Genomic DNA, 13949 nt, shown 5'->3' on the forward strand with positions numbered 1-13949 from the left:
GTTCTCTGAGGAGAGTGGTTGACAGGGTTAACTTGAAAGAGGAACATTGGGTTTGTGAGATATTTTTCAAACAGACATTTGATCTCACATATTGAACTAATTTCTTGAGTCTGAAGAATGAAAAAAAATACACATGAAAGTACAATACCGTTCAAAAGTTTGGGGTCACTTAGAAATGTCCTTGTTTTCCATGAAAACATACATGGAATTAGTTTGAATAGGAAATATAGCAAAATGAATAGGAAATGTAGTCATTGACAACGTTAGAAATAATGATTTTTAATTGAAATAAAAATTGTGTCCTTCAAACTTTGCTTCCGTCAAAGAAACCTCCATTTGCAGCAATTACAGCCTTGCTGTCACGATCGTTGACACATGATGAAGCGGACCAAGGCGCTGCGTTGAATGTGAACATATTATTTATTAGAATGATCACCCAATCAAAACAACAAAACAACGACGTGACAGTCAATGGTCAATACACAACCAAACACGAACAAGAAACCACAAAGAATGAAAGCCTACCGGCTACCTAAGTATGACTCCCAATCAGAGACAACGAGCTACAGCCGTCTCTGATTGGGAGCCACCCTGGCCAACATAGAAATGCAAAACATAGAAACTAACACCCTGGCTCAACATACGAGAGTCCCCCGAGCCAGGGCGTGACAGTACCCCCCCCTAAAGGAGCGGACTCCGACCGCGCCTACCAAACACAACAGGGGAGGGACCGGGTGGGCACTCCGCCTAGGCGGCGGATCCGGCTCCGGACATGACCCCCACTCCTTCTCTAACCCCCCAAAGTACCCCTGGTCCGGTCTGGCCCTGCTGACCAGAGCTGAACTGAACACTGGTGGAGCGGATTGCTCTAGCTCCGGCGTGACGCAGCACCTGACCGGTGCCGGACCCGCCACCGGTGGAACAGGCACGGGCCGTGCCGGACTGACGACGCACACCACTGGCTTGGTGTGGGGAGCAGGAGCGGACCGAGCCGGGCTGACGAAACGCACCACTGACTTGGTGCGGGGAGCTTGGATGGGCCGGACTGGGCTGGCGACGCGCACCACTGACTTGGTGCGGGGAGCTTGGATGGGCCGGACTGGGCTGGCGACGCGCACCACAGACTTGGTGCGGAGAGCAGGAACGGGCCGAGCCGGGCTGACGAAACGCACCACTGACTTGGTGCGGGGAGCAGGAATGGGCCGGACCGGGCTGACGACGCGCACCACTGACTTGGTGCGGGGAGCAGGAATGGGCCGGACCGGGCTGACGACGCGCACCACTGACTTGGCGCGGGGAGCAGGAATGGGCCGGACCGGGCTGACGACGCGCACCACTGACTTGGTGCGGGGATCAGGAATGGGCCGGACCGGGCTGACGACGCGCACCACTGACTTGGTGCGAGTGGCAGGAACAGGCCGGACCGTACTGGGAACACACACCACTGGCCCTACGTGGGGATCAGGAACAGGCCGGACCGGACTGGCAACACACGCCAGTACCTCTCGCCGTGCCTCTACAACCTCCTTCCCCCTGGTGACCAGTGACTCCCGTAACCTGGCGTCCTCCTCTGCCAATCCGCTGGGCCGCTCTGCCGCGGTCTCCTGCTGGCCCGTCGTCCACGGCGTTAGCCCCCCCCTAAAAAATTTCTGGCCGTCTCCCCTACCCGTGGACCAGGTCTCCATGTCCCTCGCCAGCCTTTCGCCCTTCTGCCACAAGGTCAAGCCCTTCTCCTCCTCACTCGGCTTGACCCAGTCGAGGAGGCGAATGAGATCTGTTAGGGATCTCCCTGGCGATGGCTCCTGGACACGCTGCTTGGTCACATCTTGGTGGTCTGTTCAGTGTGAGGGGCTATGTCTGGGTGTTTCCATAGGGGCGACCTCGGTGGAGAGTCCAAATCAAATGCCCGCACTGCATATTCCCCCCGAGTATGAGGATTTGACACTGGTGTTTAGTAAGACAAGGGCGGCGCAGCTGCCGCCTCATAGACAGGGGGATTGTGCGATAGATCTCCAGTTAGGAGCAGCACTCCCGCGGAGCCATGTGTATCCCTTGTCTCAAGAGGAGAGGAAGGCGATGGAAACTTACATCGCTGAGTCTCTGAGACAGGGATACATACGGGCCTCCACTTCACCCGCTTCCTCGAGCTTCTTTTTTGTGAAGAAAAAAGATGGAGGTTTGCGCCCGTGTATTGATTACCGCGGTCTCAACCAGATTACGGTGAAGTACAGTTATCCACTTCCTCTGATTGCGACTATGACGGAGTCATTACACGGTGCGCATTTCTTCACAAAATTGGATCTCAGGAGCGCATATAACTTGGTGCGCATTAGAGAGGGCGATGAATGGAAGACAGCATTTAGCATGACCTCCGGTCATTACGAGTATCTCGTCATGCCATATGGGTTAATGAATGCTCCCTCAGTCTTCCAATCCTTTGTAGATGAGATTTTCCGGGACATGCAGGGGCAGGGAGTAGTCGTGTACATAGACGATATTCTGGTGTACAGTTCTACCCGAGCTGAGCATTTAGCCCTGGTGCGCCGAGTGTTGAGGAGACTGTTGGAGCATGACCTATATGTCAAGGCAGAGAAATGTCTGTTCTTTCAGAAGTCGGTCTCCTTTTTGGGTTATCAGTTGTCTGCGTCAGGGGTGAAGATGGAGGTTGACCGGGTGTCAGCTGTGCGTAATTGGCAAACCCCAACCACTGTGAAAGAGGTGCAACAGTTCTTGGGTTTTGCGAATTATTACCGGAGGTTTATCCGGGGTTTTGGACAGGTGGCAGCTCCCATAACGTCTCTGTTGAAGGTGGGATCTTCTGTCACGATCGTTGACACATGATGAAGCGGACCAAGGCGCAGCGTTGAATGTGAACATATTATTTATTAAAATGATCACCCAATCAAAACAACAAAACAACGACGTGACAGTCAATGGTCAATACACAACCAAACACGAACAAGAAACCACAAAGAATGAAAGCCTACCGGCTACCTAAGTATGACTCCCAATCAGAGACAACGAGCTACAGCCGTCTCTGATTGGGAGCCACCCTGGCCAACATAGAAATGCAAAACATAGAAACTAACACCCTGGCTCAACATACGAGAGTCCCCCGAGCCAGGGCGTGACACTTGCAGACCTTTGGCATTCTAGTTGTCAATTTGTTGAGGTAATCTGAAGACATTTCACCCCATGCTTCCTGAAGCACCTCCCACAAGTTGTATTGGCTTGATGGGCACATCTTACGGTCAAGCTGCTCTCACAACAGCTCAATAGGGTTGAGATCCGGTGACTGTGCTGGCCACTCCATTATAGACAGAATACCAGCTGACTGCTTCTTCCCTAAATAGTTATTACATAGTTTGGAGCTGTGCTTTGGGTCATTGTCCTGTTGTAGGAGGAAATCGGCTCCAATCAAGCGCAGTCCACAGGGTATGGCATGGCGTTGCAAAATGGAGTGATAGCCTTTCTTCTTCAAGATCCCTTTTACCCTGTACAAATCTCCCACTTTACCAACACCAAAGCACCCCCAGACCATCACATTGCCTCCACCATGCTTGACAGATGGCATCAAGCACTCCTCCAGCATCTTTTCATTTGGTCTGCATCTCACAAATGTTCTTCTTTGTGATCCGAAAACCTAAAACTTCGATTCGTCTGTCCATAACACTTTTTTCCAATCTTCCTCTGTCCAGTGTCTGTGTTCTTTTGCCCATCTTAATCTTTTATTTTTATTGGCCAGTCTGAGATATGGCTTTTTCTTTGCAACTCTGCCTAGAAGGTCAGCATCCCGGAGTCGCCTCTTCACTGTTGACGTTGAAACTGGTGTTTTGCACGTAGTATTTAATGAAGCTGCCAGTTGAGGACCTGTGAGGTGTCTGTTTCTCAAACTAGACAGTCTAATGTATTTGTCCTCTTGCTCAGTTGTGCACCGGGGCCTCCCACTCCTCTTTCTATTCTGGTTAGAGACAGTTTGCGCTGTTCTGTGAAGGGAGTAGTACACAGCGTTGTACGAGATCTTAAGTTTTTGGCAATTTCTCGCATGGAATAGCCTTAATTTCTCAGTACAAGAATATAGTTTCAGAAGAAAGTTATTTGTTTCTGGCCATTTTGAGCCTGTAATCGACCCCACAATTGCTGATGCTCCAGATACTCAACTAGTCTCAAGAAGGACAGTTTTGTTGCTTCTTTAATCAGCACAACAGTTTTCAGCTGTGCTAACGTAATTGCAAAATGCTTTTCTAATGATCAATTTGCCTTTTAAAATGATAAACTTGGATTAGCAAACACAACGTGCCATTGGAACACAGGACTGATGGTTGCTGATAATGGGCCTCTGTACGCCTATGTAGATTTTCCATACAAAATCAGCAGTTTCCAGCTACAATAGCCATTTACAACATTAACAATGTCTACACTGTATTTCTGATCAATTTAAAAAAAAATGCTTCTCTTTCGAAAAAGAGGACATTTCTAAGTGACCCAAAACTTTTGAACGGTTGTGTAGGTCACTTCTTAAGTAGTTGCAGTGGCTGGTTAGAAACACAACCTTGAGGTAAATGTGAGGGAGGTGTAACATGAAATCCAACCAAGGTCACATAGTGGCCATCTCTTTATTCTAGGTGTAAAAATTTAACACACAAACTAAATGGTTATATGAGCCGCTTATAAGCAGTTAATAGTTCATAATCATAGCATAGCGCATCATTCAGGTTCAACTGAATTCAGTTTATGCTAACTTGAGATTCTTACTATCCATCATGCTTCCCCTTTATGGAGGCAGGGGTGTTAAAAAAACATGTTCTCTGAGGAGAGTGGTTGACAGGGTTAACTTGAAAGAGGAACATTGGGATTGTGAGATATTTTTCAAACAGACATTTGATCTCACATACTGAACTAATTTCTTGAGTCTGAAGATGTATAGATAAGTAGGGAGGTGTAACGAAGCCTATAACTAGCCTACGGATGTTGTTGCCCTCGCTTTGTCTAGGGGTCTTGAGTCTGTAACCTGAATGAATGTATGCATTTATGTGAAAAATCTGTGTATGCACCTAGGTCAGGAGCAGGCAACCCTGTTCCTGGAGAGCCGCAGGGTATGCAGGATTTTGCTTTAACTGACCTGAAAGACCAGTTGTGTTGAATTTAGTAAATCACTGAACTGACCACCTGAGCTAATTGATTAGTTCAGTGATTGACTAAATTCAACATACCTGGTCTTCCAGGTCAATTAAAGCAAATTCCTTTATACCCTGCGTTTCTCCAGGAACAGGGTTGACTACCCCTGGCCTAGGTGTTGAATGTAGGGAGACAACAACCTTACCTTGGTCCAGTGCCAGCGCTGTCTCTCTTGACCTCTTATTCGGCCAGTCCAAGCAGATTATTGCTGGTTCAGATTGTGAAGAAATCTAAATATGTACAAGAAGGAAAAATACACAAGGCATGCCCGAACTAAAGACTAAAAAACAAATGAAAAGCCTAATGGCCAATGTTCCCTCAAATGTTTTTCGCCACTGAACAAATGTTAGGTCTGCTGAGCGCAATGTTGAACGTTGTGAAAATTCTGTGCAACTTCTGGTGCATGTTTACTGTGAACACTGAGGCTGTACCTGTTAAAGTTAGCTTTAACAGTGGCCAAGTATGCTACTGTGGCTATTTGTTCATAATGTATGCCTACAAAAGTGGCCTACCATCAAAAACAATGGAGAAAATTTTACCCATAACATTTTAACATGGAAATAACTATTGAAATAGCTCTTCTATGATACAGCCGACAGCAGCAGCCAATGTGTGGCGTTCAATGTAGGCCTACATTCCATTAGACTTTTGAAAACATGCAGGGCTTGACATTAATCTGTTTAGCCACTTGTCCTTCAGACAAGGATGTGACTGAAAATGTTGTATTGTGTTGTTTGATGTTTAATGCAAAATAAAATGCATTATTATTCCCATAACATTATTATTATTACAGCAAATCAGACAAAAGTGTATGCTACCCTCTGCCTATTGGCTACTTTGCTTATTCAAGCCTATCTCAAAATACAACACTGCCCCTTTAAGACATAAAAAAAGCTATTTAGCTGACTCGCTTTTCAAAGATGGCTAGAAATATAAACGTTTTGTGCTCTTGTGGGAAGCAATCACTCCCCCATTGCTGACCAGAAATTAGCTATAACTGGGCTAATAACTCACTAATTAGCAAAGAATATGAACAAATGTGCACATGCGGCTACATGCAGTTCTTCACTTTGATCTCAACACAAGCACATCTACTCGTGATCGCTTGTGCCTGCATAGTGTCAAAGTTGCGTCAATTCAAATCTGGTATTAGGAACAAAAGAGGTCAACACGACTTCTAAGATATACTAGTTATTTTAATTAATGCAAAAACCTTCAATGGTAAATATGATGTTTCGTATATACGGGCTCTTTGAAATACCTCGCAGGGCACTTCAGAGAACTAATCCATTGTTCTAGGTTCTTGCTCAAATACTCTGACAGAGAGAGTTTCCCACCTCTCTGCTGGCCAATTAGAGTAGAGACTTGAGCGTGGTTTAGACTTACTCAGCCTATCCGTTGGCGCACAGGCTAGTCCCCCGCCTCTTAGCGCATCCCTGTTTCCAGGCATACGTTCATCATAACAACCTGTCATAGTGAGAAGAGCCAGCTCCCTTAGACACCATTCCTACGTCCAAGGAAGGTTCACAGATCACAAAGAACCAGTATATTCCAGTATCCGGAGACACAAATCCTTATCTCATTTTACCCCCTAAAACAGCTCTTCACATCAATCACAGCTTGCCAGGTGTCACAACCTACATTAGCACAGTCCAGAATGCATTCTTTCTATGTTAGTCATCCCATCAATTATGAAAATAATAAATCCCCAATAATAGTTTGTTTTGTTTCGGTATGTTGCATTGAAGCGGGCTAATATTGTGTTGATTCGATCACAATTCCCACAGTAGAGGGAAACATTGATTGTGTAAACTAACGGGGCGTAACTCTAGTAAAGTTGAATGAAGTTCCATCTCGTGTGTTTCTGCGCGGGTTGATATTTCTTCTGCGCAGCAGTCTGGAGGGAGCTGCGCGCCCGCACGCAGCTTAAAGAGAACATTGCTCATGGCCACCAAACAAAACCAGCCACCTCACGACTTGCAAGCTGGGACACTCACTAATGATCCCCTTAATTGGCAGCACCTGATGTGGACAAGGTTGCTGCTGCCCCTGGGGGAATGGAGTATGGAAGTGGTAGTGAGCTGTAGTGTGCTGTCTAAACTACCTGACCTATTCCCTAACAAGAGGTCACACCTCTGACTGAGGTCAGAACAACATGATCTCTCACACAACATGCTTCTTGAGCATGTGGATTGATGCTTGTGACAGTTCATATGGTGAACCATAGAAAACTGCCTGCTGGCTCGTCTTCAGTTTGATTTTGCTGACAGTATCAAGCGGTTTCAGTTGTACATTTACTGTATGCATATAATTTGAGACGCTGCCTACCACTAATTTCATCACTTTGTTTTTCTCTATTAGTTTATCTACTAAATGTGTTACCTGCTGGTAAGTGAATCTCCTGATAGTCATGGCAATTACATTTTTCCCATTGAGTGAAGAAAAGTCTATAGAGTATTGTTTTTACAAAAATCGTAGTATGATGCACAAATCAGATACATTCACTGAGTTGTTAAATACGTTTATAAAAAAGATGGTAAATTAACCAAAGCTCTGAATTTTGATGAATGACTTCCCATGTCTTTTTACCTGACAGTCACTTCCCAGATCAGGCTGGTCAATGGTAATGGTCGCTGCTCAGGAAGAGTGGAAATCTATTACAGTGGCCAGTGGGGAACAGTGTGTGATAATGACTGGGATATGAAAGATGCTGCAGTGGTGTGTGGAGAGCTGGGTTGTGGGAGTACTGTAGGTGCCCCACTTGCTGCCCATTTTGGTCAGGGTAGTGAACCAACCTGGCTGGATGATGTGAAATGCTCTGGAAGTGAAGGCTACCTCTCAGAGTGCTCACACGGAGGATTTGGAGTTGAAAACTGTAATCATGGTGAAGATGCTGGTGTTTTCTGCCTCTCAGGTAGGGAGTGGTTTTATCGTGTTGTAGACATCTTGTGACATGAGTGCACAAACAGCTCAGAGAGATAAAAGCAAAAACATGAAAAACAAAGCCTGGGGTCGACACTTACGACAACATTTATTTGAATTACTGCTGCTTGTGATTTTAATGTATGTATGGTCAGTTATGTGCAACGCTTACTTTAGATTAAAATAAAGTGAACAGGACAGAAAGTGGAATGGAGTCCTACTTGTGTCTGTTTCTTGTAACTAATACACACAACTTTTGTACAGGTTTAACCCTGAAGAGACCTACCCTCTCTAAAACGCCTTCCCATTCAGCTTTTTCACCTGGTGAAACGGTTCAGTTCATCTGTTCTGTCTCACAGCGAATTGCCATCACTGCAAACTTTGACTTATATAGGGGAGGATCTCCAATAATGACCCAGGCAGTTGCATCCACTCAGACCACTGAGACTTTCACATTGTCCAGTCTGCAATCTTCACACCAGGGAAGGTACAGTTGTCTACAACAGATAACCCAGAATGGTCAGAAAATGATCAGCTCTTCTTCCAGCAACTCCATGGACATTACTATTGGTGAGTGACTGCGAACACACCTACAGTTGAGGGCACTAAAACATTTTTTTCAAAAAATGTGTTTTGCAGTACAGGTTTTTGTAACAAACTATCACTAGTAGACGCTAGAGCAACTTGTTGCACACGCACTGCAGAAATTATTCTGCCAAAAACTGTTCAATGCCCACTTCTGTAAGGTTATTACAGTGCCTTTAGAATATATTCACACCCCTTGACTTTTTCCACATTTTGTTGTGTTACAAAGTAGGATTCAAATGGATTTCATTTACATTTTTTCGTCAATGATCTACACAAAATACTCTGTAATGTCAAAGTGGAAAAAAATGATATCATTTCTTTATGGACACAGTCAATTTTACAATAATTATATTTTGTTTGTTTTTACTCCTGAACTTCCTCTACCCTCAACCTCTCCGATCATTTTCATGATCCATCCGGTTTGCTTCTATATGACGTGTCTTTCTAACTGTGCTCTTTCACAAAAGTTCTCAACCTATATACTACCTATAACCTAGACACAATATGCTTTACATTAGTTATCTTGTTGTTATTAGTTGCTGTTAGTTGTTATTACTCCCATCCTTCAACTCCATTCAACACATCCCATCTATCTCTTAACACCATCCATATTGGATTTCTATTTGCCATATATTTTTCAACCGTACTGTGATGTTTTACAAAAGTTCTGTACCATTCTATTCTCAATGTTTATACAGATTGTAAATTGAAAATAAACATTTTTGCTAAAAGTATTATTATATTATTGATCGATTGACCATGACTTTTCAGATTATCCAGTAGTGCTATCTGCAGGGTTAGCTCCAGGTAAATATTGCAATCCTTTAGCCATTGGGTTGTAAAGCTACAAATGGACAGTACCAAAACAAATGATCTAATGATTCTGTCTCTTCGCAGCAAAATCTGCAGAGCTGGGAAGATTGTATCCCCCATATAAATAACATTATATTGGTAGCAATAATTTTATATAATAATTTAAATTGAAAAATTCAAAGTTTTGAATCCGGCGTCGTTTTGCGTATTTGTTCATAAACACTATAACATGGAATCGGTATGTCAAAAATCTCCTCCCAACTATTTTGCAATCTATATGGGACGGCTGTCAATCCTTTGGTCCTGACATGAAACTGGTATACTTCTTTATTCATCACAATTTTCTTTAACCAATTATGTTCTTAAATGCAGGGCCGACAGACAAATTCCTTACTTTTTCCCCCTTCCACTTTCCTCTTCCATTTTTGCGGTAATGCTGAAATTATTTGGTTGTAATTTTGGGTAGAGCAGACATTTCCATATGTTTTTGTTAGCTGCATGTGCCACATAACTCCACCAGTCCTACCTATGATATCATTTACGAAGATTATACCTTTTTTAAACATTTTGTCGAAATAAAATGTTTTTTTTATCAATTAGTATATTTGAGTTTAACCACAATATTTGTTGCGTTATTTGTTTCTGGAGGATTAAATTGAAATTGCAACCAACTTTCTATGGCTTGTTTTAGAAATAGTGATATTTGGGAGATTATTTCCTTTTCAAATAACTGAAAGTGAGAGGTTGTAATCTGAATAAAGGGAAAAAGGCCATTCTTGAACATTGGGTGAGACAATCTTACTAATTTGCTAGAGAACCAGTTTCGATTTAAGTATAACTTTTGTATGACTGAAGCTTTTAGTAATAGGTCTAATGCTTTAATATTTAATCATTTCTGTCCTCCGAATTCATATTCATTATATAAATAGGCCCGTTTAATTTTGTCTGGCTTGCCGTTCCAAATAAAATGGAATATTTTTTCCTATATAATTTTTAAAACTATTCGCTAGGCGTAGGCAAGACCATAAGCAAATAGGTAAACTGGGATAATACTAAAGAGTTAATCAGGGTGATTTTTCCACAAATTGACAGGTATTTACCTTTCCATGGTAGCAAGATCATATCTATTTTTGCTAACTTTCTATTAAAATGTATTGGAGTGAGATCATTTATTTCTTTTGGGATATGTATTCCGAGTATCCACATCACCATCAGACCATTTTATTGGTAAACTACATGGTAATGTAACATTTTTATTTTTTAGTGATCCAATACGTAACATAGTACATTTATCATAATTTGGTTGTAATCCAGAGAGGTTAGAAAATGTATCTAGATCCTCTATGAGGCTGTGGAGGGATTCAAGTTGTGGATTTAAAAGAAAACATGAATCATCAGCGTACAATGACACCTTTGTTTTTAAGCCCTGGATTTCTAATCCCTTGATATTATTATTGGATCTGATTTTAATAGCTAACATTTCGATGGCCATAATAAATAGATATGCCGATAGTGGACAACCTTGTTTCACTCCTCTTGACAGTTTAAAACCTTCGGAGAAATATACATTATTTACTATTTTACACCTAGGGTTACTATACATGATTTTAACCCATTATATAAGAGATTCTCCAAAATTGAAATACTCCAGGCATTTATATATAAACCCCAGTCGTACTTTATCAAATGCCTTTTCAAAGTCTGCTATGAATAGCAGGCCTGGTTTCCCAGATTTTTCATAGTGTTCTATTGGTTCCAGTAGTTGCCTTATATTATCTCCAATGTATCGTCCATGTAAAAAACCTGTCTGATTAGAATGAATAATGTCCGACAATACCTTTTTAATTCTATGCGCTATACATTTTGCTAGAATTTTGCATCACAACACTGAAGTGTAAGGGGCCTCCAATTCTTTCAATGGACTGGATCTTTATATTTTCCACTTGAATCCTGTTTCAGTAATAATGAAATCAGACCTTCTTCTTGAGTGTCTGATAATCTACCATTTACATAGGAGTGGTTAAAACATGCTAAAAACGGTCCTCTGAGTATATCAAAAGGTTTGGTATACCTCGACTGGTATGCCATCCAACCCTGGAGTATTCCTGGACTTAAAATCTTTAATTGCATCCAGAAGTTCCTCCTCTGTAATTTCACTTTCACATGAGTCTTTCTGTATGGCTGTTAATTTTACATTATCAATAGAAAAAAACATCTCTACAATTAGCTTCAGTTGGAGGAGATGGAGGCGACTGAAACGAAAACATATACTTAAAGTACTTTGTTTCCTCGTTTTTTGGTGACTCCATCATTTGTAACCAGTTTCAGTAAATTATTTTTGGTAGCATTTCTATGTTGAAGGTTTAAAAATAGTTTGGTGCATTTTTCCCCATATTCCATCCAGTTTGCTTTATTTTAATAACATATTACACTTGATCTTTCTTGAATAAGTTTCTCAATTTCTTTTTGTTTTTCCTCTAATTTATTCTGAGCCTCTATGTTACAGTTTTTATTGCTATCTATCTGTTCTGTTAGACCTTCTATTTCCTTTGTTAGTATGGACTCTTTTGACCTAAATTGCTTTGTTTTCGAGATGAGGACTGAATTGCATGGCCTCTAAAAGCACATTTAAAAGTGTCCCATACAATAAGGGAATTTGCTGTACCTATGTTATGTCGGAAAAAAATCAGTTATAAATTCCTCTGTCCTAGTTAAAAACAAGTTATCATCCAATAGCCTTTGATTCAATTTCCAATATCCTCGCCCACGTGGAAATTCAGTAAGTGCAATGTATATGCCAATGATATGATGATTAGATAAGTATTCAACACCCTGAATCAATACATGTTAGAATAACCTTTTTTGCTGAGGAGATCTTAGTTGAGCAATTTTACATCTAACTAAGATGTTTGGTGCAGTATTTCTCAAGTTGAATGACAACAAACACTTCATTGAAGAATCCCTACTGTTGACCAATCACCGACGAAGGGGCGTAAACTTCGGCCACTGACTTTCGGCTTGCCTCAAGAAAAAATGTTGTGTGCACGAACAGCCAGAAAAACCCTTGCAGAAGACGAAAACGAACCAAAACATCACAAAATGTCATAATATATGCACAAACTGTTCTTTAGTGTTTCAGATGGGAGGCATGCAGACGTCTTAACTCTCAACAGTAAGTTGAGACCCCGACTGAGTTCCCCCCCCAAATTTATTTTTATATTTTTTTAAATAAAAAAGTGTTTTTTAATTTTGGAGGTGCCCTAGCAGTCTGGGGCCCTAAGTGACTGCTTATGTCGGTTATGCCTAGAGCCGGACCTGTAGGTAGGGATAAAGTGACTAGGCAACAGGATAGATAATAAACAGTAACGGCAGTGTAAGTGATGAGTCAAAAGTGTTAGTGTAAAAACAGTCAATGCAGATAGTCCGGTTAGTTTCTGGTTAACTATTCAGTAGTTATGGCTTGGGGGTAGAAGCTGTTCAGGGTCCTGTTGGTTCCAGATATGATGCATCAGTACCGACTTGCCGTGGGGTAGCACAGAGGACAGTCTATGACTTGGGTGGCTGAAGTCTTTGACAATTTTTAGGGCCTTCCTATGACACCGCCTGGTATAGAGGTCCTGGATGGCAGGGAGCTCGGCCCCAGTGATGTACTGGGCCATACATTACCCTCTGTAGCGTCATGTGGTCGGATGCCAAGCAGTTGCCATACCAGAAGTTATTATTACGTGACTTGTTATGTGACTTATTATGTGACTTAATAAGCACATTTTTACTCCGGAACTTATTTAGTGCATCAGTACCACTTGCCGTGTGGTAGCAGAGAGAACAGTCTATGACTTGGGTGGCTGGAGTCTTTGACAATTTAGAAAAACATTATTCCACTTTGACATTATGGGGTATAGTCTATGGGCCAGTAACACAAAATCTCAATTGAATCTAAATTCAGTCTGTATCACAACAAAATGTGGAAAAAGTCAAGCGGTGTGAATACTTTCTGAAGGCTCTGTAGGTCAATAGTTCACCACATACACAACTGCCATCTCTTGTTTAGAGTTAAGAGGACTTTTTGAAAATGTCCTGATAGCTGACAAGATTGTTTCCCAGTTCAGGCAGCAAAGGCAAAAAGAGAAAGCCTGAAGCTAACAAAATAAACCCCAAGTTTATGCTTTAGTCTACATGAAGACTGAGGTTTCCAAGTTTTTAAAGTCAATATTTTGCAGGAGCAGCTTAAAATATTACATTTAGTGGTTTTAAATTGAGTAATCCAACATACGTATGCGGTCAAATATACGGAGCAGAATGTTTCGTTTTTTCTTTTAAAAACTTGTTGAATGGCTGTTTTTACCTATAGGCACCTGCAACTTACCACAGGTGAGATAATTTACACATTAACGATAATCATTGCATCCAAACAAAATAATTTGAGGTAATTCCAGGTCATTTCTTTA

The sequence above is a fragment of the Coregonus lavaretus genome (assembly GCF_964263955.1).
Source record: "Coregonus lavaretus genome assembly, chromosome: 28".
NCBI lineage: Eukaryota > Metazoa > Chordata > Actinopteri > Salmoniformes > Salmonidae > Coregonus > Coregonus lavaretus.